At 48.9% G+C, this 26,361-nt stretch overlaps 1 protein-coding gene across 1 annotated transcript in view; it reads right to left on the reverse strand.

Moving 5' to 3' along the window:
• Positions 1–26,361, reverse strand: part of PIR (pirin) — a 490,330-nt gene that overhangs the window by 275,235 nt on the left and 188,734 nt on the right. The window lies entirely within an intron of this gene.

The raw sequence follows: 26,361 nt of genomic DNA on the forward strand, positions 1-26,361 counted from the left end.
GAGGGGGGGGGGGGGGGTACCCAGAGGTGTATGGGGGGGGTCTAGACCAAAACACTAACTCCTCACCGTAATAAATGTATTTTGGGGGGGGTGGGGATAGATCTCGTAAATATACATGTGTCGTTAACCCACCACCACCCGACACAGCCAATTAGTAAAGGTTGTCAGTAAATTAGTTACTACTTCAGCACACCAGGTGTGTTTTGGCGAGGAGTAAACCCACAACGTTTACAATTCGAGTACTGTGAAGTTTCGCTTGTGATTACACAACAACAACAACCACCAGCTTCATCGGGCGATTTGTCAGCCACGATTGCAAGTCACAATTCTGGCGACTCTTAATATTAACCGTGCCCCCTAACCCTACCCCTTGCACTGACCAGACTCCTAAATCCTACTCCAACCCTAACCCTAATCCTACCCCGACCCTAATCCTAGCCCAAACCTAATCCTCCCACGAACACAACGCCTACATAGGTGCTCGCTAACAGCAATTGCCCAGCGTGTTAAGGGCTATTTGGGGTGTCTTTGTCGATGTGTGCACATGCCCTCCGTGTGAGGCTAAATCTTATTTCATGTATTAATGTTTATCTATTACACCTTCGGAGTGCTGCTTGTTGTTTACCGCTTGTAAATTTGGGCGTTTGTGCCCTGTGCTCAGCAACCATGATTTTAAAATCTCCGTGTCTCTTCTCCTCTCTGTGTCAGTCGCTCTCTGTATCTATTTGTGTTTCAGCCTCTGTCTTGTTTCCCCGTCTCTCTATCTATGTCTGTGTCCCTTTGTCTTTGTTATTTCTCTCTGCGTGTCTTTCTGAGATGTTTGGCCAATTCCATTAATGACGGGGATTTTTTTTTGTACACGTGCAAAGAAGCCGGAGTGCCCAGAGAAAACCCACATTGCATACAAGGGAGAGTGGAGGTCACACTCAGAGCTCCACACAGATAGATTTAAGCACTGAGGTCCTGAGTTTGAGTTGCGGGCAACTACCCTCGCTGAAACGGGGTTCTCCAGGCCAGGAAGTTGATCGTCTCAGCTTGGTCACCAGTGGCTGCTTCACAAAGCAATTAAGTTATAGACTTTGCACTTAATCCGGCAATTCCAAGCTCTGAGACACAGCTAAAATACAACTCTGACTGTCATGCAACAAACACCGATCCCAGCAAAGTGTGTGGGAAAGTGCGACCCCCTCCCCCCCTACTATGTAAAATAATAAAGAGGCCACTGCCAGGGGTTTTTCAGAATTCCTGTGAAAAGTATATTTTTCAGGGATTCCATGGCACGCATGTTCCACTGCCCTGCAATGTTTATTAAGTGATTTTTTTTCGTAATATTTTCGTGGGGATATTTGTATCGATAATTTTTTTTCCATAATAAATTTTATTCCTGCAGTGCCACTTTCTTGAATGGGTGCTTGCTAGCCAGGAACACTTGACCCGAAAATTTCTGCGAGCCTCGAATGGTGGAGGGTGCGTGACTGTGTAATGTGCGCCGCTCATTCTCTCCTATAAATCACAGCGGGCCCTGTGCAATTACCCTGCACTGCCGTGCACTTGTATTTCACTCGCTGACATTGTTTAATAGTTACCCAACAGTCGCCCCAGCCACCACCAGCACCCACCCTTCATCATCACTCCCCCCCCTCCCTGCGCCCCCCCCCCTTTACTTCGTCAGCAGTGGCGTGGCTATTGAAGAGTGTAGGCGGTGCAACTGCACCAAGGCCCATTCCCTTCCAGCTCGATATTATGAGCTTTTTCTTAGGTTTTTTCGGTAAAGTCACGTAGGTAAAAAATTAAAATTAATAAAAGTAAAATAAAAATAAATAATAAATAAATCACGACGTTTCGGAGGCAACACAAGCTTCCGTCTTCAGGTGGAACCGTCACAGCACGATAGCTGTATCAAGTGAGGGAAATACCAAGAAAACAGTATTTGTATATATACTGGTTGAGGGTGGGAGTAGGCCCTGAATATTATTTTTGTGAGGTTTGGTGCGGCTGAAGCACGCTGTTAGGAATGAGCCTTTGTTGTGAATCCTTGCAGTCACGAAAGCTTCAAATCTAGAATTATGAGCTTTGGTCAGGCCGTATTAAGAGTTTGAGGGTGCCCAAGGCGAAAAAGAGGGAAGGGTCGAAGTATGAATTACATAATTGGACAAAAATATGTATATGAAGTCATCAAACTTTGTGTTTGTTTACCCGTGTAAAATTAACGAATGTGTTTGACTCGACGTCAATGCATTGCGCATAAATCGCTCGCCACACTCATTCCTTTGAACAAACGAAACATTCCTCGCTTCGAGGCGCGGCAAAGTGAGGGATGCGTGTTTCATCGTAATTCAAAGGCCAAACATTTCTGAGAGGCTGTAACTTCAATGTGGAATGGAGAGCCTAAAGAAGGGCCTACAAAATATGAGGGGGTCTCGGGGTTAATCCGTCCCGGTAAGCCACTTCACGAAGCACTCCACACCCCTCTCTTTCTGTCTCTCCACGTCTGTCTTTCTCACTGCCGTTTTGTCTGTTTCTCTGCCTCTGTCTTATCCTCTTCTCTACACGTCTCTCTCCTTGTCTCTTTTGAATTGTTCGAGGCTTCTATGTCTGTCTGTCGTTCTTTTTGTATCTGCGTCTATATGTTTATTTGGTTGTCTACATATCCCTCTGCATGGCTTTCTTTGTGGCTTTGTCTCTCTATGCCCATGTCTGAATGCTTTTGTATCTGTGTATCTCTATGCCTGTCTCCGATGCCTTCATATCTCACTCGCTGAGCTCCATCCATCTCTGTTTCTCTTTCTCTCCATGGTTATATGCATGTCTCAGCCTCTGGATATCTCCATGTGTGTCCGTGCGTTTGTCCCCGTGTCTGACTCCGTATCTGTCTCATATGTTTGCTCGTCCGGCTGTGTCTGTCTCTCTTCATCTCTCCATCCTAGGGTTCCTTTCCCACTGTTTTGTACAGATCCCCACTTCTCCGCTCACCCCACCCCCACCCAACACCACTACCACCACCCACCACAGAATTATATGTCTTGAGAAAATTGGCTTCGTGACTGCGAATATATGGATGGGAAATTGTGAGCACGCGTGATCGATCTACGCGGGGCAGCGAACCCATGCCCATTGTGTTTTACCCACACAACTTTTATGAAAAATGTGTCCCTCTGTGTTGAACAAAAAATACGTCGAAAAATCACAATTCAATCTTGATGGGTCCCACAATACAATAATGTGTCGTGGTGGTGGTGAAGCACTGGGTTAGCGCATGGCGCTACGAGCCTGCTGACCCGAGTTCGATTCCCTGCCACGGCTAATATATATATGACACGGTCTTGGGCACGTACGTATGTTGAACTTCTTTCGCACTGTACGTAGCCAACCGTGCTGATCGGTTGGCTACCGATTACCACGGTTGACTCCATATTAGCACGGAGGTGGGCCTCCCCTATGTCGACTCAGCCTTAAAATTAGTACCTGTTGAAATGTGCAAACATCAGCACTGGGGTAGACAAACGTGGCTGGGTATGGCGTTGGCCTTTGTGTGCCATGCCAGCCTTAATAGGTCTCTTTGCTAACAGCACTAGCCCCAACAGCCTATTAAGGCGATACGGGGGATCGTTGCCTTTGCTGTTGGTTAGTCATGGGGCGTACTGATGCGTCGATTAATCATTTGACATCGATTGTCAACTTCAAAATAAACGCATAGAATCACCTACGTCAGGATTGATTGCTTTCCATTCCTATATTCAGGTACATTCGATGTAAAATGGAATATTATTCACTGATTCGAAATTGAGATGATAATTATTATATCCTCATGTTTGTTAATGTTACGACCATTCGATGAATTGTAACAATTCTGGGTCGTGGTCAGATTTAACAATCTATTACATTTTTGTGTCGTTTATATTTCCTCATATATTTTGTTGGTCTCATTTTCTACCTTGTCATTTCTTCAGTCGGCGTAATTGTAACATTCACATATCGCACGTAGGCAATGCGAATAATCGATTCTCGCCACGTATGATACCATGAGTGCACGGTAAGTGTAGGAATTAATTATAACCGATTACATCAATGCATCATTACATGCCTAGTGGTCACCAATCCTTGGACTCACAAACTCAGTGTTTTCTGATATAATCTAGTATTGAATGGGCTCTCCCCTATGTTGACTCAGCCTAAAGGTCTCATGAATTGCAGTGAAGGCACGTCAGGTGAAAGAGGTCTTCTGGACCAATGCAGTTGATGCCCCCATACCTCGCCATCACTTCCCTCCCTCCCTCCCTCTGATAGATCTGGTTTTTGTTGCGAAGTCAACATCTGACCTCCAAGAATCGCTCTCACAGTCTCATCATCACAACGATGTGGCTTTGAGTCTGTCCCTTGTTCCACGGTTCATATGTCCTGCAAGAGCATCTCTTGCAGTGTCATCTGGCTTCCCCTTGATTACTGACCTCTGGGTGTCACTCCAATGCCCGTCTTGATCCCCTGTTTTCCTCCACCCACATCACAACCTCCTATCCCGCCCGGACCACAGCTACAATTCTCTCTTGCCGTGCACTATTACAAGCTTCTACGGTGCTTGTGTGCAAGCGTCAAGGCTCTGAGATCCTCCTTCCCCCTCCCTCCCATTGCCTCTGTCCCACTCATGGGCACAACGTGGGTAACACTACGGATGTATGTATGCACGTGTATGTTGAACATCTTTCGCAACGTACGTTAGCCAACCATGCTAATCGGTGGCGCTTAATTGTAAGCGATTACTGAAAACAAATAAAGAATTCAACACGATTGACTGTACAGCCGACAGCAATTTATCTTATCGAGACAAGAGGTTTCTCAGCCCATGGGTTAATTAATGGATGTTTACAAAGGATATTTATCGAGGATATTTAAACATGTGAAGTCATGTTCAGGTCAACATGTCTCCATGCTCACAGTAAGCAATGGAGTAGCACTCGTCTCTGGAAATTCGAATGATGTGGGGCCAGTCTGTGTATGGGACAGCTCCTGTAAATGTGTCCCGACCCAGCGTCTAAAATGCGACGTCTAATGATGTCCTAGAAGACAGACATTTTCACGGCAATATCGACAAGTATACGCTTTAATGTGAAAAATGCAAAAAAAGCCACATCTTTTTATAAACAACCTGGTCTATTGCGACACGGCCATCCCAGAGTCCCACGCTGCTCTAAATCTCGCGCAAAACACTTACAAACACGCGGTCTACATCACGAGCGAACAAAATAATTTCGCCTCTCGAGTGGAGCGCGACATAAAGGCCGATAGAAAAGTGCGCGGCAGGGCACCGCGACCGGCTGCCGGTTTAACATGCGGCGGGCATGGCAAAGTCGCCAGTGCCGGATAAACCCAGCAGCATGAGTAGCTACATATGTAGTTACATATGTAGTAGTAGCTACATATGTAGCTACTACTACATATGTAGTGGATACATATGTAGTCGTAGCTACGGGCCCCACACTTTCAAGGGCCCCCCGCTAAATGCTTTCAAGCTATCAATTCCGGTTCGGTGATTCTGCACTTGCTATATTACTATAGTACTATACCGCCTTCAACTTTTGTTAAAGGTTAGCGATTTGTCGTATTCTCTGGCTGTATAGCAAATGAAAAATACAATTACTTTACTATGCAAGTAAAAAATGTGTGTTTTAACATTTACATTTTTTTATTCAGGGCTCCTTTATAACATATGCTACAGGCCTCGCACCAGCTTCATCCGGCACTGAAAGTGGGTCGCGCTGAGATTTTTTCTTTACCGCCAACCGAGACTCGCCCCTCGTGCGCTCAACTCGTCGCGCCGGTTAATGTTGACAGATCGTCCGTGTCGAGTTTTTTTGGCACTTCACATCTGCCCAGGCGCTCATTTCACGCCGGCGCTCCGATAGACGTGGACGTATCTGCGACCGTAATATTTCACGTCCATCAACCCGGGAAAAGTTTACCTCTCAGGCAGTGCCGGATTAAGCTAGTGCGGGGCATGTAGCATATGTTATAAAGGGGTCCTGAATTAAAAAAAACACGAATATTAAACCACAATTTTTAACTTGCATAGTAAAGTAATTGTATTTTTTCATTTGCTACACAGCCAGACAATATGACAAATCGCTAACCTTAAACACCCAGTCGTTCGTAAAAGTTGAAGGCGGTATAGTACTATAGTAATAGAGCAAGTGCAGAATCACCGAACCGGAATCGATAGCTTGAAAGCGTTTAGCGCGGGGCCCTTGAAAGTGCGGGGCCCGTAGCATCTGTAGCTACTCTTGCTACTGGGATCATCCGCCACTGCCTCTCAGGTGCCTTGCCCACCTTGGATGCGTTGGCAATCTCGTTGTGTGCGTGCCGCCCTTTGCTCAGTCCGCTGCTGGATGAGAGCCTCCCCGACGCGACCCTTGCGAGTTGTTGAGGGTCACCACGATGGTCAGCGTGGGCTGTTGAAAGGCGGCGGGCGGCATAGACGCATGAAGTATAAGAACAGTGCAACGGTGTGTTGTTCAAGCTTGTAAATGTTGTAGATTTGCTCTCCAACACACCGGTGTGCTGGACTAGTAACGAATTTGGCACGTTCTGTTTACGTGACAAACCTTACATTCATATTTAGGCGATCTAACCCCATAAAAAAAAATCTGTATTATGGATGTTTTGCTCTGCTGCACACCGCCTAGCCCCGGTATTACATATCCAGTGCAAGGAGGTGTCAGTGACTGAGTGGGTGATGTAAATTCTAATTATGCTCTACAAGTGCTAAAAAGCTGATATATGGAACAAATGCAGTCAAATTAATATGGATTTTTAATTGGGCCTCCAAAAATGATGGCTTTGAGGTTTATTGGTTTCAATCATAGGGCAGGGTCAACCTGAAGTCCTACATTTCTCCAATTCTCGTGCTAAATGTGTAAAAAAATTATGCGATCGCCATCATTAATGAACCAGATAATTGTACTCTCATGCAGTGTAACTCTAAAGCTGAAAGGTAGTTGCAAAGCCCACTGCTGGTTATTAATAACGAAGACATAGTCCGTTAATCCAGGAAAGCCTCGCGAATTTTCAGGAGGTTCCTGCTACATAGGGATGTTTGTCCACTTCCATTTTTTCTTAAACACGGAGTTGCTTTGCTTCGATTGGCAACAATCGGGAAACTAAACAAAAATCCACCACGCTTGCAAAGGGATAATACTCAAAAGTTCCGCCCAGATGGGCTCATGGACCCATTCGCTGTAATGTCATCTCTGCAGCCCAGTGGCGGGTTCGGAAATCCCACAAAAATCGGTGTGATCCATCAACCCTCGCCACCGAAGCGTATTTGTTCACGTGCATGCGTGAACAAACGGCCACGGTACTGTCTGAAGACCGTTATAATCGTGTTGTTTTTATTGCAATTTTCACAAATCACATTTGACATGGGCAATCGACTAAATTGCAGGTTTTTTCCATAACCAAATCCGGGTCATCATCGGTCTTCAGTTCTTACCACGGCCGGCAATATACCAGTGGCCTTGTAATATTAATGCGGGTGAAAATTTAATTGGCATACTCCGGGCTGCAAATGAACACATTATTTCTGTTCCAAAAATATGAACCGTGTGCATTGAACTCTGTTAAGAGAGGAGGGATGATGAAGAGGGATGGAACAATGCATTGATTCCTCAATTAATATCGATTCCGGAGCTCATGACGGACGATGCACGCATTGAATCACGCGCGTAACAATGTGTTTTATTTGTGTGTCGCATGCAATGGATTCACGTCACCCTCGGCAGCCACTTAAGAGGCCTCAACATCTCACACCGCGGCGTTTGATCCGTTTGTTAACTTTTTCTTCCAAGGGTGGCAAGGGGTGTGCGAACGATGTAAATATTTTTTTTTGTAATTCTTAAAATCGAATTGTGATCCAGAGTCAGGGCAGTCCAGTGATTTGGAGAGCGTGGGGCTGAATGGTTACGAACCGAATCGTCAATATCTAACTGCGCACTAATTGGCCTCCCGTGCTGTGGCCAACAACGAGGAGGCTGACCAATGAGATCGTGTGATTACATGAGGGTTGGTTGATCACACAAATGTCGTCAAACTCCCTTCCCGTGGCCATCAAGGTGCAATACCCTGGCTCGCCAGGAGTAGGCGGCGTAGCAAAATGTGGACTCCACCTGTTCCGTCTGGATGGGGATAAAGTGTTACTCCTCTCGCCACGTGTGGGTTCCCTCCAGGTGCTCCGGTTTCCTCCCACGACTTAAACACTCATGAATTCACCGATACCACCTTGGTATATAGAGGAACTGCAGAGCTCGGGCAATTGTTGGTTGCTCCAGCTCACCGTTTGTTTGCTGCTGCTGCCCTTCCCACTCGTCCGTGTGTCCTTCTCGCCCCTCCGAGTCGGTCTCTCTCGCTACGAGAGCGAGTGAATACCGTGAGGTGGCAGAGCGCTGCAAGTTGATATTACTGGTAGGAACGAAGTGAACCAGCCTACAATAGATTATATCGTCCGTCCGATGTCCGATTAGGTGTAGCAACATCGCCCCCTACTGCAAACACTTGGCAGGACCCTACAAAAACCTTTAGACTCAGTGAGGCTTTCCTGGCTAAACAAGTGTAACATTCCCTTATAATTCCCTGAGATAGTTTTTAATTAAAACATTTAAATTAAAAATTAACTAATTCCCTGAGATAGTTTTTAATTAAAACATTTAAATTAAAAATTAACTCACAGCGGCCTAAAGCCTACAGCTAGGCCTAAAGCCTAGAACTAGGCCTCAAAGTCTCCCTTCGTATCGTATTTGTTCGTTCCTACCAGCCCACCCCGCAGGGACCTGTTAATTATTATTATGGAGGCGCCGCATGAAAAAATTAAATCCAGTTCTCCGATTGGCTCAAGTGAGCTCCTACGGGGTGTCTCTGTATTGAGCAGTCAGGGTGCACGTAATCCAAGTCAACGGCGCGATGCTGCTGCTGACGACAATTTGGAAAGGCAGGTGATGGCAGATGGCTCACCTTGTGATATTTATTCATTATAGCCACTCAAAACTAATAAGTTAAATCAATTACAGCTACAGCTGTTGGGTGCCGCTGTAGAGGCAGTATGCTATTTGACTTGTTATTACAGTAGATTAAAGGTGGGGGGGGGGGGGTTCCTCTGCTGTCGAAAAAAGGACAGGCGCAGCCCTGCAATTCTTTGCTCAAGCCACTGCTGGTGGATGGGCCTCCACTCTGGAGGGGCCTCTCTAGAGCAGTGGTTCTTAATCTCCACTGCAGCCTTGCACCCCCTTTGGTCCTCAATCTTTACAAAATGTATAATTTTGATTTAAAGCTTTCGTGACTGCAGGGATTCATATTCTTGGTTCTTTCGGTAAAGTCATGTAGAAGGGAATTTTTGTATTTTTTATTTTTATTTTATTATTTCCCTTCTACGTGACTTTACCGAAAGAACCAAGAAAAATGTATAATGTTATACATAGGATTTGATTAAACAAAGTAGTTGTACTTACGTGCCCCTGCTTAATTTGTGTTTTCGATTATTTGCCTTCAAAAAAAAATCTGCCCATGTCCCGCTCCCCCAGAAAGGGCATCTCGCACCCCTAGGTGGTGCGTACACCCCAGATTAAGAACCACTGCTTTAGAGAGTTCCTCTGGGGGTAATTGGCTATTTGGCCTCCACTTGCACACTGGTCATTTGCCTTGGAAGAGGTGGGAGTAACCACGCTTCACCCCACCCGCACACGCGACACGCCAATCGACTGCGGTGCACCGCCGATTGAGACTGATGGGTGAACAGAGGTGGTCGGGGATGTGGGAGGGCAGATTTAAGAAACCTGCACTATGGTTCAATTTCTTTATTTGTTTATTAACTTTAGATTTTGCTTGGTAGTAGGGTTTTCATTTGCAAGGTAGTGGCTATATATGGGATTTGGCTCTTATCTATCATTAATACTATAATGAGCCAAGAATGTCTGTGTGTCCCGTGTGTGACGTCACTCCACGTCGGACAGCCCCCCCTCATTAATAATCATGAGCAGGTGACGTCACTCTACATGTAGCACCCCCACCCCTCATTAATAATCATGAAGAGGTGACGTCTTCCAAATGGACCCTCCCCCCCCATCCATTAATAATCAGCGGGTGACGTCACTCCACATGGGGGGCGAGGCGCCTCCTCCCCCCCTCCTCGGCGTCAACTTACAACCCTCACTACGAAGGCAGAACCCTCTAGCCACACAATCTCCGTAACGCTGTTGAGACATAGAAGTAAAAAGGACGTCATGATGCACAAGGGATTATAACCTTTAAATGAAATAAGTCTGTGTCACCGCGCCCTTACAAATTGCACACGAATTGATGCAATGAATATCACGTCGCCGTCTGTGCTTTTCGCTTGCAAGTTTCAGATTTACTGCAATACACCCGTCCTTGGACGGGCTAAAGGCTATTCATTAATGTACAGCTTTATGGGACGTGCTACGAGCATGAATTACGCGATATAAAATGAAAGTATACATTCTGATTATTATTATTATTTCAACTGGCAGTGAATTACCCGCACTTTGTTTTACCATCGTAAACTAATTGAGGAGGGGGTGAGGGGCGGGGGTGAGGGGGGGTGAGGGGGGCGGGGGTGAGGGGGGCGGGGGTGAGGGGGGGCGGGAGTGAGGGGGGCGGGAGTGAGGGGGGCGGGGGTGAGGGGGGGCGGGAGTGAGGGGGGCGGGGGTGAGGGGGGGCGGGAGTGAGGGGGGCGGGAGTGAGGGGGGCGGGAGTGAGGGGGGCGGGAGTGAGGGGGGCGGGAGTGAGGGGGGTGGGGTGAGGGGGCGGGGGTGAGAAGGGTGGGAGTGAGGGGGGGTGGGAGTGAGGGGGGGTTGGGGTGAGGGGGGCGGGGGTGAGGGGGTTGGAGTGAGGGAGGTGGGAGTGAGGGGGGTGGGGGTGAGGGGGGCGGGAGTGAGGGGGGCGGGAATGAGGGGGGCGGGGGGTGAGGGGGGCGGGGGTGAGGGGGGCGGGGGTGAGGAGGGCGGGGGTGAGGGGGGCGGGGGTGAGGGGGGCGGGAGTGAGGGGGGCGGGAGTGAGGGGGGCGGGAATGAGGGGTGCGGGGGTGAGGGGGGCGGGGGTGAGGGGGGCGGGGGGTGAGGAGGGCGGGGGTGAGGGGGGTGGGGTGAGGGGGTAGGAGTGATGGGGCGGGGGTGAGGGGGGCGGGGGTGAGGGGGGCGGGGGTGAGGGGGGGTGGGGTGAGGGGGTAGGAGTGAGGGCGGTGGGGGTGAGGGGGGCGGGAGTGAGGGGGGCGGGGGTGAGGGGGGCGGGGGTGAGGGGGGTGGGGTGAGGGGGCGGGGGTGAGGGGGGTGGGGTGAGGGGGTAGGAGTGAGGGCGGTGGGGGGTGAGGGGGGTGGGGGGGTGAGGGGGGGCGGGGGTGAGGGGGGCGTGGGTGAGGGGGGTGGGGTGAGGGGGCGGGGGGTGAGGGGGGCGGGGGTGAGGGGGGGCGGGGGTGAGGGGGGCGGGGGTGAGGGGGGTGGGGGTGAGGGGGTAGGAGTGAGGGCGGTGGGGGTGAGGGGGGCGGGAGTGAGGGGGGTGGGGTGAGGGGGGTGGGGGGTGAGGGGGGGCGGGGGTGAGGGGGGCGTGGGTGAGGGGGGGTGGGGTGAGGGGGCGGGGGTGAGGGGGGCGGGGGGTGAGGGGGGCGGGGGGTGAGGGGGGGTGGGGTGAGGGGGGTAGGGGGGTGAGGGGGGGCGGGGGTGAGGGGGGCGGGGGGGGCTCCCCGCGTGCTCGTGCTGGGTTCCTGAGGTCAGGTGGGTATCGTTCGCCAACCCCCATGGACCAGTGTGGCGAAGTATGGTCCGGTTTGACGACACCCCCATGGTCAATAATATAGAATCACAGCCCTTCGTCCGCAGCAGTTATGGATCCAACTGTCACGATAATGGCCGCCTGATTTGAGCAAGACGCTGCCGCACGTGACCTTTATATACAACAAGTGAACTCGAACCTTTTAGACCTGGAGACAGAACCGAGAGAAATAAATTGGAAAGTAATTGGTCTAAGCGAGGTGAGAAAATGAAGCAATTTCATCCGTTTGAAAAATGGAAACCTTTTCACTCGCGGGTAACGTTCAACCGAGTGTGACGCTCCCATATCTACCCAACAAAATAAAAACGTCCACGCGCGGGCAGGGCGCGGGGTGATTAGGACAGGACTGGTGACACTTCACGCGCCCTTCCTTGTGGGCTCACGGCCCTCTGGCGCTGAAATTACTGACATTTCCAAAATTACGAGGAACACAAACGGTGGGAATGAATGTGAAAGTGACAGAAAGGCAGACGCACGCAGCTTGACGATGAGCAGCAGCAGCAGCAGATTATTAATGTGGCCCCATCACATCCACACCCCCCCCCCCCCCAATATGTTCCATTCATTGGCTACCACATTCAGATAAGCCCCCCCCCCCCTCCCCCCCTTAACTTGTATTTAAGAACTTGTATCTTGGAATTTTTGCCGCATTTGATACAGTAAATCTAGCTGTGACGGTCCCACCTGATGACGGAGACTTGTGTTGCCTCCGAAACGTCATGATTTATTATTTTACTCCTATTATTACTTTTATTAATTTTATTTTCTACCTACGTGACTTTACCGAAAAAACCTAAGAGTATGAATCCTTGCAGTCACGAAAGCTTCACGACTTTTTGGCCGCATTGTTTGAAGACGATAGATATCCAACGGGGGTAATAGACACACCTGGTTGTGAGGCCGTCTCAACGTGGTAATGAGGTAATAGACACACCTGGGCATGCGACCATCTAAACTAGGTAATGAGGAAATGCACACGTCCAACTGCATGGCACACAGTAAACATCTGAAAAAATTTTAGATTTGAAGCTTTCGTGACTGCAAGGATTCATATTCTTAGGTCTTTTCGGTAAAGTCACGTAGGTAAAAAATTCAAATTCATAAAAGTAAAATAAAAATGAAAAATCACGACGTTTCGGAGGCAACAAAAGCTTTCGTTGCCTCCGAAACGTCGTGATTTTTTATTTTTTATTTTATTTTACTTTTATTAATTTTAATTTTAATTTTTTACCTACGTGACTTTACCGAAAAAACCTAAGAATATCTGAAAAAATGTTCAGCCAGCAGTGTCGTAAAAATAGTGAACGTCTTTTAAAATGAAGAATCTAGGAACCAATCGCCATGGAAGGGCCCAAATGGGGAAATTTCAAATGAGATTGCTCTGATTCTCATGGACAAACCCGCAGACTGTCAGATATGTCTCTCGTCAGGAACTAATTACAGGGTTGCGCATTGCGAATTATACTTAAACACATGCCAAAGAGAAGGCAACGCCGATCATAAGCTTATAAAAAAAATAACTCATGATATTCGTCAATAGCACGGCCTTGAAAAAATATCTATAATAGCCGACGTTTTGGGCAACAATCCTTCCTCAGAGCAAATAAACAGAGAGGTCACAGATGTCCCTCCCTCTCTGGCCTCTATGTTTTTTATTGTTGTAATCTTGACGTGGCCAATTACAGCAGATTTTGTGACAACCATTCGAAATGTGGATTACCTGTATTTGATAATCCACTGAAATGATCCACTCGTATTAGACGCTTAAACACCGCAGCACTCCTCACCTTTCGCGACCTCCGGCGCTACCCCCCAATTCTGCTCTAGCCCATGGACTAAAAGACCAAAAAGAGAGATCTCGGAGTAAGTGGCTTAACGGGCTTGTCAATTTTTCGATTTAAAGCTTTCGTGACTGTAGGGATTCATCTTCTTGGTTCTTTCGGTAAAGTCACGTAGAAGGGAAGTAATAAAATAATAAAACATAATAAAATAATTCTCACGACGTTTCGGCCACAACGCAAGCAGCCGTCCTCAGGTGAAGACCAGGTCTGTCGGGGAGACAGCGTCTGACGCTATATATGTAAAATATTTTTTTTTTGCCTAAAAAGTGTAAAATTTTGGGAATTTTTTTTCACGAACAATAATTGTCTCGCACAACGAGTCTGTGTGGAAAATGTCAGCTCGATTGGATCACGGGAAGTGGGTTAAAAACGACCGAAAGATTTGCACGGTCGTAAGCAAGCACGCAAGCAAGCAAGCAAGCACGCAAGCAAGCAAGCGAACTTAATATAAAGGATTTAAAAAAGGGCGTGACATGAAATGGGATGGAAATGTCAAACAAAAAATGAAGACTTGGAACTGTTTTCTTTGGTTCTTTCGGTAAAGTCACGTAGATAAAAAAATAAAATTCAAAATTCAAAATAAAAGCAAAATACCCACGACGTTTCGATCGCAACACAAGCGGTCTTCATCAGGCGGAGAGAAAAGAGAGGGATTTTTTTTATTTTCTATCTCCGTAGAACTGTGTAGAACCATTAGGAAAAGAACTAGAATGGAAATCAGAGAGCACGATGCCAAAAATTAACCCGTAAAAACAAAGATTTTCACTATAAATCCTTTATATGCGTGGCATCGGTTTTATTTTATTATTCATTTCTGTTTTTCATGAGTAAGAGTTTCATTTTTATCACATTGGTATTTTAAATTAAATATGAAAAAAAAATGTTCCTAAAAAGTGGAAAATTTTGGAAAATGTTTTTGACGAAAATAAATTGTCACGCACAACGAGTCTGTGTGCAAAATGTCAGCTCGATTGGATCACGGGAAGTGGGTTAAAAAACGACCGAAAGATTTGCACGGTCGTAAGCGCGCAAGCAAGCAAGCGAGTGAACTTAATATAAAGGATTTAAAAAGTGATTGAATATGAGGCGTTACAATGGAACGTGCAACACGTCGAGTTCTCGTCAATCGTGCAGCGAACTTGTCGTACACGGCCACACACACACACGCTCAGAGTGCCGCAAATGGGAAATGCCGAATTACACACACAAACACACAAACACAGCATAAACACTACGCGGCAACGCGAATTTTCAGGCTGAAACTAAAACGGAGGATTCTGCGAATGAAATAGAGCGTGACCTCAAAAGGGCCACCCCTGTCCTTTATCGAACGAGCAGAAAACTCCGATGCCTTTTTTGCCGATACCCAGTCCCACGTGCTGCGAGGCTGTGCCCAGCGCCGCCGGCCGAAGTTGCCGTGAACCCTGCCTCACTTCCCCAAGGGTGAATTGAATCCGAGGTATTTGTAATGAGAACTTCGTTAAAGTAACAGATTACAAATATGTGTAAAACTAAAAAAAAAATCACAAAGGATTCTTCAAGGGTAATTACGCGTTTCAGAAGCATTAACACACACACACACGTCGAATTGATGTATAATACAAATGCTTGACATTTTTTAACACTACGTCGAGCATCTGCATACGTTGTCACGAAACAAGGTTTAACCATATTCTTGGTTCTTTCGGTAAAGTCACGTAGAAGGGAAATAATAAAATAATAAAAATATAAAACAATGAAAGTCTCACGACGTTTCGACTGCAACACAAGCAATCATCATCAGGTGTGAAATCCACAGCAAGAAATGTTTTTATTTTATTATTTCCCTTCTACGTGACTTTTCCGAAAGAACCAAGAATAGAATATGAATTCCTGCAGTCACGAAAGCTTTAAATCAAAAATGTTTAACCAGTCTAACACGGAGGAGGCTTTCGCTCCCAGTATTATCCATAATAGAGGTGTTTGGGTGAGATCGTGTAAATATAAATGTCCCGTTGAACCCGTTTGCGTGACAAACCTTACTGAGTGGCTGTGTCGGGTGGTGGCGGGTTTAACGACACATTTATATTTACGCGATCTAACCCACAACAACAACAACAAAACTCTATTAAGCTTTAACCACACAGGGACTCGCCTTCACCAAATGTGCATTTCATTTTCAGATGAGGGTTTATAAATCCTCTTGGAAAAGCGGGGTTTTTTTTTATCAGACACGGATTCACTTTTCTTCCATTCTCCCCCCTCTCCAAAGCTTCCCTCACCTGCTCTCTACCCCCCAATACCCCCGCGCCCCCCTCTTTCTCACCCCCCACCTCCACCTCCTCCCGCGTGCCCTCGCAAATCCTTCGTTCCACCCCGGGTGACTTGATCCAAACGAGAGAGGGCTGTGCGTATCGCATCAACATTACCAGCTCAAGTGTGACGGCGCATCTTATAAACCTTCAAATGGGATGTCTGCAAGGAGCAGCGGGGACCTCTGCACGAGCACAGAGAGCGGTCGTGCAGAGCCACGGGCACCACACAGCGAGCGGCCGGGGGAAACGCGAGTGAAGTGCTCCATTACATTGCCATGCTATATAAGTGCCTCTCCGTGCTTCGCAATCGTACGAACATCAGACAGCGGGAATGCGGCCGGGCGCGCCGTGTGCCAGGATGCATGCCGAGCTTCTTCCGCGCGGTACGGAGCCAACCGCGCTCATCTCAGGTGCGGGGGGAGGCAAATGGACGAGAAGCTAAGCACAAAAAAAAATCAGTTCTAAAGAAATAAAGTTTTCACTCGAGACTATTTTAAAGTGCGCAGCTCGCAGCGGCGTCCTAATGTCGGGAGGAAGAGCGTTCCAGACGGCCGCAGAAGGGGTGTCTGAAAGCGCAGCGTGATGCGCTGTGACCGCCGTCTTTGATCGATGGCTGAGCTGCCAAATGTTCGATGGCGTGCCCGTTTATTCCAGCTGACCTTGTTGTGAATAAGTTTCGCGGCGCGCAGAGAGGTATCCGCACTGCTGTTCACGCACTCTCGTCACCGTGATGATATTGGCCGAGGCTGGATATCAAAAGCGGTGTCGTGACGGGCACAGATAGCGCGGCGAACCGCTCGTTACTTTTGCGCTGTTAACTCGAAGGCAGTGCCATCGCTGTCCACATTCGTCGGTATACAACAACCGACACAGCAAGCAGTGGCAGAATTCTAGGACGGTCGCATCTTCAATAAGAAGAATTTAAAAAAAGAAAGTAATTGTGAGCATCTTCTTGGTTCTTTCGGTAAAGTCACGTAGAAGGGAAATAATAAAATAATAAAAATAAAACATAATAAAATAAAAAATTCCGACAGCTCTGTTTCTTCACCTGAGGACGGCTGCTTGTGTTGTGGCCGAAACGTCGTGAGAATTTTTATTGATGTTTTATTTTCATTATTTTATTATTTCCCTTCTACGTGACTTTACCGAAAGAACCAAGAAGATGAATCCCTGCAGTCAGGAAAGCTTTAAATCGAAATTAAATTGTGAGCAGATGTTATGTTTATTTTAAAAATACTCACTGTAATGTATATGCATTTATTAACCCCCCCCCCACTTCGTACACGAAGGGCTCACAAGTGAAATCATCACATCTACGCTTCTATTTAAGGAACGAAACGGGAGGACTTTTCCACAAGTCTGGCTGTCGGCTGATGATGCCGGATGTAATTACTGGCGAGACGTCGTACTCAGATTGTAAATGTTGTGGATTTGCTCTCCAACACGCCGGTGTGATGTACTAGTAACGAATTGGCACATTCTGTGTACGTGACAAACCTTACTAGTTGGCTGTGTCGGGTGTTGGCGGGTTTAACGACGCATTTATATTTACGCGATCTGATCCATAAAAACCTCTTATGGATGTTTTTCTCTGCTGCACACCGCCTAGCCCCGGTATTACATATCCAGTGCATGGAGATGTCAGTGACTGAGTGGGTGATGTAAATTCTAATTATGCTCTACAAGTGCTAATAATCTGACACATGGAACAAATGCAGTCAAATTAATATGGATTTTTTATTGGGCCTCCAAAAATTATGGCTTTGAGGTTTATTGGTTTCAATCGTCGGGTGGTGGCGGGTTTAACGACACAAACTAAAAACCCGATTATGGACATTGTGTTTTTTATTTGCCGCTTTTAATCCGCTGGGCAGTGTCCTTAAATACATCGCCGGCACTCCACAGAGCGCACGAGATTTGTGTAAAACATTTCTGCCCCCTCCCTGTCTGTGTGTGGTGTGCGTGGTGCGTCTCCTCTTGTCGCATCCGAGAGGCTGTTTGTTTGAATAAGAAGGCACATTTCACGCCGCGAGAGAGCCGCTCCCAACGTTAATGGAGCAAGGCGGGAGCCATTCACTGCCTTGAAGGACTCACGGTGCCTGCCTCTTGGCGTGAAGTTCACGCGCGCGCGTGTGTGTGTCTTGTGTGTGTGTGTGGGTCTGTCTTGTGTGTGTGTGGGTCTGTCTTGTGTGTGTGTGTGGGTCTGTCTTGTGTGTGTGTGTGGGTCTGTCTTGTGTGTGTGTGCGGGTCTGTCTTGTGTGTGTGTCTTGTCTGTGTGTGTGTCTTGTGTGTGTGTGGGTCTGTCTTGTGTGTGTGTGTCTGTCTTATGTGTGTGTGGGTCTGTCTTGTGTATGTGTCTTGTCTGTATGTGTGTCTGTCTTGTCTGTCTGTGTGTGTGTGGGGAGCGGTAGAGGTAGGCGGTCGATATGTTGACGCTGCGTTTGGCACACGTGCTGCTTGTTCACACGTGCAGCACGTGTCCACGTGATGCACGTGTGTTTTTTCCATGCCAGCGCTACCAAAGTAGATCGCACGCCGCTCTTCCAATTGATCAATGAATGTATCGATCGACACAAACGAATCTTGAATCATGTACTCGAGTAGATACGTTAAAAGGAGTCGTTAGTTGTTTTAATTCATCTAGATTAGCCACAAAGCCATCTCGGTGCATTCGGCCCAGTGTCTGGACACGGACATTCCCCTAATGTAAACTTTAATCTCCCTTGATTATGGGTTCAATTTCACAATAAGTACCGGCAATGCGTGCTTACCCCCCCCCACCCACCCATTAGGCGCACCACAGCGCCTTCTCTTGCCGCCTGCAGTTTGAACGGCACGCGATGGACGACCGCGCGCTCATTGATGGAATAAAAACAACAAAGGGGGTGGTGGTGGTGGTGATTGTCGCCAATGGCTTTGTCGTTCCTCGGCAAGCCTCATTGGCTTCGTCTCCCCTAACTTCGCCTGCCCAATACCGGATTATCCCAGTAGCAAGAGGAGCTACATAATGCTACGGGCCCCGCACTTTCAAGGACTCCGCGCTAAATGCTTTCAAGCTATCAATTCCGGTTCAGCGATTCTGCATTTGCTCTATTACTATAGTACTAAACCGCCTTCAACTTTTACGAAAACTGGGTGTTTAAGGTTAACGATTTGTCGTATTATCTGGCCGTATAGCAAATGAAAAAATACAATTACTTTACTATGCAAGTAAAACAATTCGTGTAATATTTACGTTTTTTATTTATTTAGGGCCCCGTTATAACATCATATGCTACAGGCCCCGCAACAACTTCATCCGGCACTGCGCCTGCCTCGTGTCGTGGCCACATCAGCAGACAAACAGCGCGCGCCTGGGACAGGGACACATGGGGGTTGGCATGGGGGATGGGGGCGTAGTGACTACATTATCAGTGGTGTAGTGACTACATTATCAGTGGTGTAGTAACTACATTATCAGTGGTGTAGTGACTACATTATCAGTGGTGTAGTGACTACACTATCAGTGGTGTAGTGACTACATTATCAGTGGCGTAGTAACTACATTATCAGTGGTGTAGTGACTACATTATCAGTGGCGTAGTAACTACATTATCAGCGGTGTAGTAACTACATTATCAGTGGTGTAGTGACTACATTATCAGTTTCGATTTAAAGCTTTCGTGACTGCAGGGATTCATCTTCTTGGTTCTTTCGGTAACGTCAAACGCTGTCTCCCCGACAGACCTGGTCTTCACCTGAGGACGGCTGCTTGCGTTGTGGCCGAAACGTCGTGAGAATTATTTTATTGGTTTATTTTTTATAATTTTATTATTTCCCTTCTACGTGACTTTACCGAAAGAACCAAGAAGATACATTATTAGTGGTGTAGTAACTACATTATCAGTGGCGTAGTAACTACATTATCAGTGTAACTACTAATAATGTAGTTACTACACCACTGATAACACTGTAACAATTTTTTTGTTCCTGAGTAGTAAGTGTTATTTCGTAATTGCTTATGCCGAAAAAGTATAGAAAATGGCTATTATTCCCCACAAACTTTGCTTTTGTGACCAGGACAGTGGTATTTTGAAATTTACCTATTTTCAATGAGAAAACGGGCGAATTTGTGTCTTTTCGTTCACAAAGTCAGAAAAACAACAACATATTAATCAAAATGTACATGTATTTATACTAAAGTAATACAAAAATGACTACAAAGATTTAGAAGTGAGTAGTTTTTCGAGATTTACGATTATACTGTAAATCGCTTTCACGAATCAACCCCCAAATGTAGTTTCCCATCATGTTCTCATTATACTGTCCTTGGTAGCGGCGTTCAAAGTCCCAGTATATCCTGGTGGAAGCGCTCGGCCAGGTTGCGCTCACAGTCTCAAACATTTAGCGTTGTAGGATCGCTCCGTCTTCGCAAAATGCAGCCACTACCAAGTGAAATAATTTTAATGAAAATAAATTTTAACCGCGTTTGAAGCCAGTTTTTTTTTGTTCTTTGACACTGTTGTTGAAACCATCTCTAATTGTGGTTGTCAAGGAAGCCCCAACTCGTAGCTTTGGCCACCAGGATGGGGGTGCAAGGCACCCCCTGTCCACACACTCGTTATTCTACTGGGGGGGGGGGGGAGCACTGTTTGCAGAGCCTGAGACTGATCGAGAAACTTCCCAAGTAAGGGGGAGGCAGGGGTGGTCCAGAAATTCCAAGACCTTTTTTTCTCAATAGCGCCCCTGCGTGTCAACAATGTTGGGAATTGGGGAGTGAGGGTAATTGCTTTGCCCCCCCCTTCCCCCCTCTTAGATCCACCACTGCCCTTTGCCGATTCAATCCCCCTCCCCGCCCCCCTTAACTCTTCACCGCCAACCACTCAGTGGCCGATGCCAATAAACACGTCACTGCTCTCCACCCCCAGTTATTTAAAAACGCGGATTTTTTTAAAACGTGACATATTACGACTTGCAAAGCGAAATGCGCTTCAACACGAACAAAACTGTTTTAATTTCCGCACGTAACTGGGAGTAAATCCACACGGTGATGAAGCTCTGGTTTTAATTGCCAACATTATACTTTCATGGATGTATTGTAATTACAGTGCCGCGTATAATGTTTTGAGTATAGAAATAAATACATACTTTAGGGATTTTTTTGCAGGCCATGCCACCTGAAGAAGACCACGAGCCGTGATGCCAGCTTGAAAATAAAATGGCAAACACACCCAGGACCGGTTGAGACAATACAGGGTGCTTAAAAAAAATGTTAACACTTCTGAGAATTTGCAATCGTTACCACGAGAAATGCGCCTCCAGGATTTGGAGACCACCTGGCGAAATTTCCAGGCGTGCGTTGACAATGGTGGCGAACGAGTGGAGACTCTGTGACTTTTTGAAGGTATTAACGTACATTTGTTATCATGTTATAGTGTATTATCAGTTATTTTTTCATTAAAAACGATAGTCCCATGTAAGCGTTAACATTTTTTTGAAGCACCCTGTATTTTGTATTCGGACGCTACTGGAGGCTGTGGACTTTTAAATCTACATTGAAGGCAATTTTTTTTAGAACTGCTTTTGTGTTTAGTTTATTGTCCTTCCACCGCACCTCCGATTAGGACGGTTGGCTACGTACTGTGCGAAAGAAGTTCAACATACATACACATACATACGAGAGCACGGCCACCGTGGAGATGGAGTCATCCGATCGGCTCGCGTGCAGCAGGAGCTCGATTAACGATTGCTCCGCAAGACCGTGAGAGATGTATACTCACAATAACGATGATTCACCTAATTATCCAGGAATGTCACACTCAGTTTGTAGGAATCTGTTCCAGGAGGATCCCATTATATTGCGTTTTTTTACGTTTTCAGTCGATTAAAGATGCGTTGTGTTTATTATTCACGTGGGGTGAAGGGAGGAAAGCGGTGCACCCCGAGAAAACCATTGCCTTGTGCGAGGGGGCAACACTCTATCCCCGTTCGTATGCACGTTGGACTTGTCTCAGATGCAATACACGGATGTCGAAGAGGAGTCCACTCCCGGGTGAGCCAGGGGTACGGCCACTACCTCGACGCCCACGAGCAGAGAGTGTTCGCAACATTTGTGTGTGCGGTGGTGATCCACTAACCCTCGCTGCTGCTGCTGCTGCTGCCGCCTCCACAGAGTGGCAGTGGATCAGAGGCAGCCGCGTGCACAGTCACCACGCTCACAGCTTGAGTGGGATCCGTCAAGCAGTGGATATATCAGAGCCGTCGCTGCCGACGACGACGATGATGATAATGACGACGATTCCTCATTGTGTCCTCATCAAAGCGAGGGTATTACGAAAGTAATGACGAGGGCTGAATTATGTATTTATTTGGGGGGGGGGTGGTGGGTATACAATGTTGCGTAACGCGCACGCACACAGACTTCGCTGCGAGGACCTCGGGAAAACGGAAAATCTAATTACACCGCAGCGTACATCAAAGGCGACAGTTAAAAGCCAATGAGACCAGTATTGAGATGTGAGCCCCGCAAGATGAAATCTGGAAGAGTGAGAGAGAGAGAGAGAAAAAAAATAAACCCTTTGGCATCGAAATGAGAACGCTTGCATAAATTACTGCGGCGGCGAGGGCGTTTGCGCGTGCGCGTGTCTGAAGTGCGGTAAACACGCAAAAGGCAGAGAGAGATCCCCCCGTGTAACCCAAAGCAAGCTGCACAAGGGGGTAAAGCGCTGTTGGCGATCACCGACCTGCCCTTGAAGGCAGCAGTGTGGGACAGCACCCACGCCTGGGTCAGCTCTCGTCTCGCCAGCGCTGATATTTTACATTGCAGTGCCAGTACTCGTTTAAGGCTGAGTCGACCTGGAGGAGGCCCATGATGCGGTTAAGATATTCGCTACTGATGTTAGCATTGAGTGGGAATCGAACTCGAGTGGGGGGGGGGAGGTGCTTGATTTTCAGTACGGTGCGCTAACCGCTGCGCCACCACTCCCCCACATTTTGGCTTAACAAATACAAAGATTCCCCGTGTAGCCTGTAACAGACTGTTGGGGCAAGTGCTGTTAGCGAGCAACTATGAAGGTCGGCAGTCACGCGAGGGGGTGGGTGGCCAACACCACGCCCGCTCGCCTTTGTATCCCCAACGGCGATGTTTACACATCGCACCGGGTACTCATTCAGGGCAGGCCCAGGATCGCTTAAAATAACCGTCACTGGGTGTTGGCCGTGAGCGGGAATTGAACCCGGGTCGCCGGGTTCGTAGGGCAGCGTAGCGCTAACCGCTACACTACCGCTCCCCCCCCCCCCAAACACAAACACACACGAACACAGACGCACGCGCGCGCGCGGGCCCACGTGCTGGCACGCGAAACGGACGCGAGAGGCAGCCGTGCTGCACAACGGCAAGGGGCTTAATTCGCTTCTACTCGTGAAGAGACGACGGTGGAAGCGCCCAAAGAAGAGTCCCCGCGCCTGTTCCGTCTCTTCCCTCGTCGGGCACGTGGCAAGCAGCGCGCGCGCTGACAACTCCGAACAGAACGCTTCACTCGACCGCTTCGCCTGTTTGGGGGGGGGGGAGCCGCGGTCTGCTAACGAGCCCCTCCTGACGCCCGAACTGAGACCTCTCAGCTTCCCAGGGGAGCTGATCTGGTGGGAGCCCAGTGCTGGTGCATCATTGTCATCAAAAGGCACAAATATCCCCCGTATAACCCTAACAGGCTGGTGGGGAAAGTGTTGTTTTGTTGCGTACCGCCAGAGAGGACGCAATAGATGGGGGCGTTCGTGCAAACATCGCGGCGTGATGATGGCTGTGATCAGAACGCCGACTTTGGCAGCCGGAGGAATTCGGCCCCGGGGCTTGGCAGAAGCCGTCGCATGCAGCCTTTAAAAAGAGAGTGAATGTCATTGTGACAATGGCTTCATCATCATCACCACCGCCATCATCATCATCATCGCCAGCCCTATTAAATTAAGTTTGGTGTGGGCAGGTGCTACTGTGCACGCCTCATTACCTAACGCAAAGGTTTGGTGATGACAGGCTTGCTGGATCATGCAGAGATCACGATCGTTATCATGATGATGATAATCGTCACGATCATCAACATTGTCAGCGTGACCACTGCGGTCACCATTGTCGTTGTCATCGTGTTTATGAATAATCGTGATCGTCGTTGTCATCATCGTTATCATAAATCATCATCGCCGTCGTCGTCATTATCGTTATGATCATGAGCTTGACGGTGGCAGCCACTGCAGAGACTCGCCACACGCTACCCTCCCATCCAAACCTCCGCTGATATTCGGGGTCGGGGAGCGGGCGGGTAGGAAAGGGGGAGGCATGCGACACAGGAGATGGAGAGACTACGGCGGCAAGAATTGAAACGGCGGGGGGGGGGAGGGGCGTGAAAGAGACTGGAAGGAGATGGAGGGAGAGAGATGGAACACTGAGGGAGATGGGTGAGGGAGACGTGGGACACTGGGAGAGATGGGTAAGGGAGACATGGGACACTGGGGGAGATGGGTGAGGGAGACGTGGGACACTGGGGGAGATGGTGAGGGAGACGTGGGACACTGGGGGAGATGGTGAGGGAGACGTGGGACACTGGGGGAGATGGTGAGGGAGACGTGGGACACTGGGGGAGATGGGTGAGGGAGACATGGGACACTGGGGGAGATGGGTGAGGGAAACATGGGACACTGGGGGAGTTGGGTGAGGGAGACATGGGACACTGGGGGAGATGGGTGAAAGAGACATGGGACACTGGGGGAGATGGGTGAGGGAGACATGGGACACTGGGGGAGATGGGTGAGGGAAACATGGGACACTGGGGGAGTTGGGTGAGGGAGACATGGGACACTGGGGGAGATGGGTGAGAGAGACATGGGACACTGGGGGAGATGGGTGAGGGAGACATGGGACACTGGGGGAGTTGGGTGAGGGAGACATGGGACACTGGGGGAGATGGGTGAGGGAGACATGGGACACTGGGGGAGTTGGGTGAGGGAGACATGGGACACTGGGGGAGATGGGTGAGAGAGACATGGGACACTGGGGGAGATGGGTGAGGGAGACATGGGACACTGGGGGAGTTGGGTGAGGGAGACATGGGACACTGGGGGAGATGGGTGAGGGAGACATGGGACACTGGGGGAGTTGGGTGAGGGAGACATAGGTCACTGGGGGAGATGGGTGAGAGAGACATGGGACACTGGGGGAGATGGGTGAGGGAGACATGGGACACTGGGGGAGTTGGGTGAGGGAGACATGGGACACTGGGGGAGATGGGTGAGGGAGACATGGGACACTGGGGGAGTTGGGTTAGGGAGACGTGGGACGCTGGGGGAGATGGTGAGAGAGACGTGGGACACTGGGGGAGATGGTGAGGGAGACGTGGGACACTGGGGGAGATGGGTGAGGGAGACATGGGACACTGGAGGAGATGGGTGAGGGAGACGTGGGACACTGGGGGAGATGGGTGAGAGAGACGTGGGACACTGGGGGAGATGGGTGAGGGAGACATGAGACACTGGAGGAGATGGGTGAGGGAGACGTGGGACACTGGGGGAGATGGTGAGGGAGACATGGGACACTGGGGGAGATGGGTGAGGGAGACGTGGGACACTGGGGGAGATGGTGAGGGAGACATGGGACACTGGGGGAGATGGGTGAGGGAGACGTGGGACACTGGGGGAGATGGGTGAGGGAGACGTGGGACACTGGGGGAGATGGGTGAGGGAGACGTGGGACACTGGGGGAGATGGGTGAGGGAGACATGGGACACTGGGGGAGATGGGTGAGAGAGACGTGGGACACTGGGGGAGATGGTGAGGGAGACGTGGGACACTGGGGGAGATGGGTGAGGGAGACATGGGACACTGGGGGAGATGGGTGAGGGAGACGTGGGACACTGGGGGAGATGGGTGAGGGAGACGTGGGACATTGGGGGAGATGGGTGAGGGAGACGTGGGACATTGGGGGAGATGGGTGAGGGAGACATGGGACACTGGGGGAGATGGGTGAGAGAGACGTGGGACACTGGGAGAGATGGTGAGGGAGACGTGGGACACTGGGGGAGATGGTGAGGGAGACGTGGGACACTGGGGGAGATGGGTGAGGGAGACATGGGACACTGGGGGAGATGGTGAGGGAGACGTGGGACACTGGGGGAGATGGGTGAGGGAGACATGGGACACTGGAGGAGATGGTGAGGGAGACGTGGGACACTGGGGGAGATGGTGAGGGAGACATGGGACACTGGAGGAGATGGGTGAGGGAGACATGGGACACTGGGGGAGATGGGTGAGGGAGACGTGGGACACTGGGGGAGATGGTGAGGGAGACATGGGACACTGGGGGAGATGGGTGAGGGAGACGTGGGACACTGGGGGAGATGGGTGAGGGAGACGTGGGACACTGGGGGAGATGGGTG

The sequence above is a fragment of the Lampetra planeri genome, chromosome 19 (genome assembly GCF_965212315.1).
Source record: "Lampetra planeri chromosome 19, kcLamPlan1.2.h2, whole genome shotgun sequence".
Lineage (NCBI taxonomy): Eukaryota > Metazoa > Chordata > Hyperoartia > Petromyzontiformes > Petromyzontidae > Lampetra > Lampetra planeri.